The 8346-nt window shown below is 43.0% G+C and overlaps 1 pseudogene; it reads left to right on the top strand.

Annotated features, from left to right (window-relative positions):
• The first annotated feature begins 4578 nt into the window (after positions 1-4578).
• Positions 4579-5800, top strand: LOC120842204 (annotated as a pseudogene).
• Positions 5801-8346: the final 2546 nt, after the last annotated feature.

Genomic DNA, 8346 nt, shown 5'->3' with positions numbered 1-8346 from the left:
AATCACAGACGCTCCTGCATTCAAGTCTGCCATTGAAAACTATTATGTTAACTAATATGTGTTGAATTCTATTTTTGTACTTTTGTTTTTCCCCCACTCCCTTCTGTAATGCCGTGTGGCCTTGAAGGTATTGAAATAAATAAATAAATCAATAAATCCTAAATTTGTTTGAGGCTCTTCCAACTCACTCATAAACGTGCCCCTCGAGGGTTAAAATATCGGAAAAAATTAGCAGAGCTTTTATCAGCTAATTTCGGGGTGCAGTTACTTTTGATGTACTTTGTTAAAAGCCTTTTTTTACTGGTTTTTAATTTGCACGGAACCTGAGCGCACTGAACGTAGTAACTTAATGAAACCTTGCTTTTCTCGAATTTTGCTTTATTTTAGAAGCTATAGGCAAATTAAAATTACAAAAACAGGAAAAAAGATAACCTCCTTCATGATGTTCTTGGTTGCTTGAGTGGCCGTGAACTAGAGGAGGGGTAGTGAGCTCAGCGAGCGCTCATGGCTGCCACACTCCGTGTCGACGGCTCGAGAGGGCGCCATTAAAGCATGTACTGGCTGGCTGTATGAAGCGGGTAGCCAAAGCGGCTCCCATTGCATTTGCTGCGCGATTAAACACTATTTTGGCTTGACACATCATTGGCCACAAACGGCAGCAAACATTGGGTAAAGGTCAGTTCAGAAGCACTTCGCGCTGCCATACCGCCAAAGTTCCAAACCGCAAGCCAAAGCCGCTCGCCGAAGGCCTTCGGAACGCACGGAACCTCTCAGATCCTCGGCGGCAGCGCCGTCGCGTACATCCGGGACCTTTCTAAGCTCGTGGCTCGTCGGCCCCTGATCTCACTACACCTTTCTAGTATGCGCCGCCTTTTTCGCCGCTTGTTGGCGGGTATGCCGACGGGTCATTTCTCGTTACCGTACTTTATAAACTGCATTTGTTTCTTTTCTGGCTTAAAATGTCGAACAAAAACTAGTTTTATAAATAATTAAAATGGCTCGCGCCACTTATATTCTGTATTTCGACTGAAAAGAAACTTTTAGCCGCTCTGACCAATAGTAAGCCCAGGACCAAAGACGTCACATTTCGCGCGCTTTCGGTACCGCGGGTCGCCCCCGTAGGTGAAGGAGGTTTCTGCGTCGTCCGGTTAAAATATGACGCACTGATATTTAGTTACTCTCTCCGTGCCTGCTGGCTTGCCCGAACCCCATGAGACGTGGAAACCGCAAAAAAGGTAGACGCTTAATTATGATTGAAGGGCCCCTTTAAGGTGGTAGGATCTTTATTTAACTTGTCGAAAATTCACTCTGTTAATATATATATATATATATTTTTTTTCATTATCATCGAATAATTTGACTGTATCAATTTCATATAACCGCTTGAGAGCGACAAGGGAGTAGGATACTCGAAACTCACCCGTGAAGATACTCTGCAATACGACAGCCGTTGTGCCGATTAGCGGAAACGTGCTTTTTTTTTTTAGTTGTCTAGCAGTGTGAAACACCGGGTCGCGGGGTATACCAAAAGTGCTTTGTGCTCACGGGACATATCTGAAGGAAAATAGATGAAATAGGCAGAAATAGAAACACTATAATTATTATTCACCAAAAGAATTCGAAACACGGTGCCTTACTGCCATGAAGGTAAACATATATCAAAAGCGAAATTCCTAATTACGTGTAAACAACGAAAAATATAGACGAAGATTATTCACATTGGGGCATCTGCTTGCATGAACTTGAGACGTCGTGAAGTGCCGCCTCGGCATGTTAAAGCTGTATTCGGATTAACGCTCACTTGTCTTGGGCCCTCAATTAACAACGCTGCTTTGTCAGTAATGCGCTTTAACATTTTATCAGACTGACGCATATCATTGCGAGACTGCAATATATATTTAATACTTCACAATTTGGACGTCTGATATTTCTAGTGTTGCGAACATCGCATTTTACTAGAAAACGGAACTGTTTAAAGCGTAACTCTGGTACGCTCTCTTAAAGTTAGATTTAAAACTGTTTTTAGTGCAGGAAGTGTCCCCGAAATAGGGGTGTAATTGTTTTGTCGATGCCTTGTGTAGTTGTGTAGATATCTTATCGCAAAGTTTTGTTTCGGGATCTACGGCGAAACTAAAACTTCCGCCTCGAGAAGATGACAACCCTGGATGACAACCCTGCATTCATGTGAGGCAATGTTCGTACCGCGGTACTGAAAAACGTGCGACTGCCCTATAGTCACAAGAGGAGTTTCAATCAGCCAGGTAAGATGGAACGGCTGTTTTACTTCTCTGCTTCATGGATATTTTCACGAATAAAACATAGCCTTGAATAGTAAAAATTAAAATGAACGTTTATTGAAGAGAAATCGTACGGAGAAACATAAAGTAATGATGACCGTACATGCACTGACGGCAACGGAAACGCGACTCCCTCAAGCTGCCGTACGATTCTCTTTTTGTATGCTCACGGGTACCTAGAAGTTTCCGAGGTCCAACAAACAACATGATTCTGGAGTCGTCTGGCATATTGCCGTCATGCAAACAAGAGAGCTATAAAAAGGACAAGCGTTGGCGGAGATCAAACCCCAGCCAGCGGCGTAAGAGTTCAGCACGCTGCTCAGTGAGCTCTTCGGGCGCGGCAGTATAAAACATCTGTAGTAACTATTAATACACGCTGCCTGCCAAGAAGTGAGTTCGACGCCATGAATAAGATATATTCACTCGGCGTCATAATAGACCACGGTAATTACAGCGCAGATTCAAAACAAACCCGCCCTTACCTTCTGAGAAAATTTAAACCTTTGTGCTGTGCTATGCACGTTGCGGAAGCGTTGAGGAAGCAAATCTTAAGCTCGCACTGAGCACGAGCGGAACAAACTATGGCCACCATTGAAAGCCACCTTGGGCATCAGGACGCGCTCGGAGCCAATAATATTAGTGCGCGATCACTGCGGACCACCTACAAACGACGGATTCTGAAACACAAGAAAGCAAGCAGAATTATTTCGCTGGGACGGCTGAAAACCCAGCAGAAAATCACGGCGAAAGAAGGGGCAGCACGAAAAGTAACCTCCTTGAGTGCAAACATGACATCGGGCCACAAGGTTCCTTGACAAGCCGTCAACCCGCTGTGTGTCCACCGAGTATCTGGTGGTAGCATTTTCGATATCAGTTTTAGAGGTGATTGTGATTTCTCATGGGTATAATATCTTGGCAAAGTTCGTATTTAATCCCGGTAAATCGATATCAGTAATTCGTTTTGGTTGAAATTTTGGCCAGAGTTACCCCTCAATATGGTTCGCCCGTGACGTCATCGCAAACTATACTGGTGGACACTGCGATTTTTTCTTACTGAGAAAATGAAATCCGGTGGTGCAAAATGCACGCTGCAGGAGGTTCGCGCTCAGTGCAAGTCATGTATTTGAAGGACATAAATTATTCTTGGTTGGTGAATCGTCGTGAGGAACGGCGCGAGCGTCTGGCACTACAAAAAAACGCGCTTTTTTGTCAAGAGTGCTTTTGGAAAAAAATTAGTTTCAGGGGCCACACTTAGTGCCAAAGGCGACAATTATATTTGCGTCACTTGTTACCAGTAATCCTTCATAAATTTTGCTTCGCACCCTAAAACTGTTAAGTTTAAACAGAATACAGAGATAGTCAATGCTTGTACAAGAGCTTGAGAAGGACACTACCTGTGAGACTTGGAACGGCTGCCAATGTTCAGCTGTCCATCTGAGGTTATTTAGGATCTTTCTTTTCAGGTATCCCTCCAGTACACACTTGGAGCTCTATGTAGCATCAAATTGATGTCACATAGAAACCTTCCGATGCTTGTATTTTCGGGGACAACTTTCTGAGACAGTTGAACAAAAACGACAACGTGCTCGGGTACCTCATTGATGTGTACGTGTAAAGTGGATTGTACAAAAAGTTTTCTAGTTTCTCTAAATACCGCTATGAGCTAGTGCCTGACGCAACTAGCATATACATCCACTAGGTTTCCTCTCAGTGCAATGACAGACACAAAAAAAAGGAAAGAGACAGCTTTCCCTTACTGAACTCAAAATTATAAAAAGTGGCCACGTGGTACATTTGACGCCAATTATATAGCCTCAGTGTTCATCATAGTCATGTGCTGGGGTCGGCAAAGCATGGAGCATGCCTGGGCTTCAGACATTGTTGTAGTTCGTCTATTCTCATCTTTGACCGAGCACGAGCCATTACCCGAATGTTTGGCGATGCTGATCGTCATGAACCCAAGCACTCGACTCGGGCTCATGAGCATCGAGTAAGTCACGGCATCACCTTACTCACGGTGCAAAGTCGCGATGGAATATGACGTGACGGTATCAACCACGCTAATGAATATAGTAATGTTCTAAATTTAAATCGGCTTGACGCAGTGAGTTTCGGGACTACATAACATGAGGTCATGGGGCTAAAGTGACGTGACATTACTTCCAGCATGTCTTAACACTATGACTTAACGTGACCACGTGACACACGATTAATCACATTGTCACGAATGACAAGTGATGAGGCGATAATAACTGGAGAAACTAAACGGTTCGGTACCGGCATGGACAACGCAGCACGTTTACGCTTCCTTCTGCTGCAGATCTTCGCTGCGGCATGGGCCGTCGAATAGATGCCTCATCCCCTGACTTCCGATCAACGTGGTTTTGAGGAACGCAGCCAATTCCCCTCGTCACGGACAAGATCAGCGGACTTCTTGCCTGGCGCAACGCTCTTCTGGCAACGGACTGGAAGGTTATCTTGTGCGATCAGTCTACAAAAGGAGCAACCTCTTACTTCTCGCACGGGGTGCGGTGCCGGCATGGGCAACGCAACACGCTTACGCTTCCTTCTGCTGGAGGTTTGTCCTGTTTATTTAGAAGTTGCTCGTTATTCCTCGAAACTCGAGCCGGCATCGTTCCCCAGTGTCCTTGTAAAACTGTGTTCCTGGTGTCGCAATTTTCTGTAAAATCCTTGTGCTACACTTGTAGAATTGACATTGATTCTCTCCGGCGATGCTGAACTTAACCCCAAGCCCCTTACGAACGCCCAAATCCAGACATTGCTGAAAGCAGTTGACCTACTACCAAAACTGGATAATGGACAGGAAACTTTAATAAACGATGTGGCAGAAATGAACCGGAATCAGGTTCGACTTGACAAACAAATCGAAGCCCTGAGTAAGAAATTCACTGCGATGGAAGCGGAAATAGCTCTGTTAAATAGCTTCAAAGATGAAATGCAGGAAATCGGTGCCCTCTCAGCCAGTCTACCAGCGCAAGTTGCTGCGGTCTCCTCTAGACAGGATGACTCAGAAAACAGATCAAGAAGAAACAATTTATTATTTTACGGAATCAATGACGAACTTAACGAAACGTTGTCCCGTTCTGAATTAAAAGTAATTGAGTTCTGTCAAAACAATCTAGAGGTGACCGTGACAGGGAACGACATCGAACGTGCTCACAGTCTAGGCTGCTCAAATTCAGAAAAGCCAAGACTAATTATTGTTCATTTTCTATCCTTCAAAGTCAAGCCGCACGTTCTATCCCAAGGATCAAAACTAAAAAAACAGTGGCTTTTCAGTCGGCGAAGATTTTTCGGAAAAGATTATGTTTGAACGCAAACAGCTGTTGGACAATGCAAAATCACAGGGAATGCCACATAAGCTACGTTTCAATAAGCTCAGTATTGAAGGGGTAGACTACTTTTATGATAGCGCCAAAGGATGTGTAAAAGCAAAAAAAAAAAAAAAAAGCCTAGCAGCTACCGTATCAAGCTTGGCATAAGATAAGAACCACGCGCGAACTTGCTGTTATGATTATAAATTGTCGTAGTATCAAAAATAAAGTGGAAAAGTTTTATTTATTTATTTACCGCTTACCGCTTTGGCAAAACCCAGTGTTGTCATTGGTACAGAGTCCTGGTTGGATGACGCCATTCGTGATACTGAAGTTTTTCCTTTTGGTTGTGTTGCGTACCGCCGAGACCGAAATGTGCATGGTGGAGGAGTTTTTGTGTTAGTTCATGAATCCCTTCAAAGTTTTGATATCAGAGTGAATGGTATCAAATGTGAATTTGTTTGGTGCAAGATTGCGTCAGAAAATGGAGAATTTATTACTGTCGGTTCTTTCTATAGACCTCCTGGCCCTGATGAACGCGCAATGTTTTCTCCATTTGATGTTTCGTCAAGCATAGACACACCTAATCTGGTACTTGGAGGCGATTTCAACTTCCCAGATGTAGAGTGGGCAGGTGGTCAACCCGTAACATTGAATACCGCTAAGGCATATAAAACGTTAGTTAACTTTGTTTCAAGTCTTGAGTTGCACCAGCATGTATCCTTCCCTACAAGATTAGGTACAACAAGGGCGACAACTTTGGACTTGCTTTTGGCAACAGGGAAGGCCTAATATCGACTGTCTCTAGCCTTCGTGGAATTAGTGACCATGAAGCTGTAGTTGGACGAGTAACCAATATATGTGGAATCAAGAGGCCACATTTACCTAGGAAAGTCTTCTTTTACGAACGCGGCAACTATGAAGGTATTTCCAAAGCCTATGCGACTATTTCTCTGAGTTTAGAGAGCTTTCTCACCAACTCGACATTGAAACTCTTTGGAACCTCTTCAGAAATAAAGTAAACTCCTTAGTAAATGCATTCATTCCTTCCAAACTACTCTGTTGCAGGCGACGTAGAGACAAGCTGTGGATGAATCGAGAATTGCGTACCTTGGTTAAAAAGAAGAGGCGTGCATACCTAAAATATCGACAAACGAATGACACATTTTCACGTTTACAATTAGCCGAATTAAACAAACAATTTAAAACAAAATCAGATAAATGCAAACTGAAATTTCATTCCCCTCTTGACGAAAAACTGAGGAACAACCCGAAAGAGTTCTGGAAATATGTTAAGTAAAAAAAAAGGCCTCAATCGGCATTCCCCCTATGAGTGATTGCGGGCAACTTGTAAGTGAAGAAGAAAAATCTACACTCTTCAATAATTATTTCCATTCCGTATATTCATCCGTAGTTAACACAGAGCATCTGATAACTCGCGAAGGGATCCTTGACAAGATGGATGAAATCGAAATATCTTACGACGGAATACTAAATTTGGTGAACAGATTAAAGCTCAACAAAGCAAGTGGACCCGACGGTATACCCGATCGTATTCTCGCATCGTGCTCTGGAACCATCTCATCTCACTTAGAAGTCCTTTATAAAAAGTCTCTCTCGAGTGGACGGCTTCCTAGCCATTGGAAAACAGCAAACGTAGTGCACATACATAAACGAGGTTCAAAAGACCATGTACAAAACTACAGACCTATTTCCCACCTTTGTACGTGCTCCAAAGTAATGGAGCACATAATTTATAGCAACATTTTAATCACCTGGAAAAGAACTGCTATCTTACTACCGCGCAACACGGATTTAGAAAAGGGTTCTCTTGCGACACGCAGTTGGTTGAGTTCTACCATGACCGTGCAACTTCATTTGATAACGGGCTTCAAGTAGATTGCGTTTTTCTTGATTTTCAAAAAGCACTCGACACAGTACCTCACGCGTTCATTATCTATAAACTAGCAACGTTAAACATTCCATCCAAGATTCTTGCGTGGCTCAGCGATTACCTATCTCATAGAAATCAATCTGTTTTAATCAGCGGCAAGAGCTCGGGTAATTTTGGGTTTACATCCGGAGTACCACAGGGGTCTGTATTGGGACCACTTTTATATTTAATTTTTATCAATGATATCACTAACTCCATAGAATCGAAAATACGGCTATATGCTAATGACTGCGTACTTTACTCTGAAATTCATAAAAGGTCCGATTGCTTGACTTTGCAGAAAGATATCTGTCGTATATCCGCCTGGTGTGAAAAATGGGGAATGATTTTGAACATAACCAAGTGTAATCGTGTATGTTTCACGCGCAAGAGACAGCCTGTCACCGTCAAATACGTTATCAGCAAAATTTCTTTACCAGCTGTTTCTGAAGTCAAATACCTCGGTGTATATTTTACAGAAAACCTTTCGTGGGCCAAAGACGTGGTACACATCCACAAAAGCGACCAGAATGCTGAACTTTATTAGACGTAACTTTAAAGATGGTCACAAGGTTACCAAATGAACGCCGTATCTAACCTATATTAGACCAATATTAGAGTACGCCTGTGTCTCCTGGGACCCCCCCCAGGCCTACCTTGTCAACCAGCTAAAGGCAGTTCAAAATAGAGCAGCTCGTTTTATATCGGGTAATTATAACATTGGATCAAGTGTGACTCAACTAAAAATAGAACTTGATTTAATTCCATTATTCCAGAGAAG

Source organism: Ixodes scapularis, unplaced genomic scaffold (assembly GCF_016920785.2).
Source record: "Ixodes scapularis isolate PalLabHiFi unplaced genomic scaffold, ASM1692078v2 PGA_scaffold13__105_contigs__length_92229423, whole genome shotgun sequence".
Classification (NCBI taxonomy): Eukaryota; Metazoa; Arthropoda; class Arachnida; order Ixodida; family Ixodidae; genus Ixodes; species Ixodes scapularis.
This window is presented reverse-complemented; position numbering and strand designations above follow the sequence as displayed.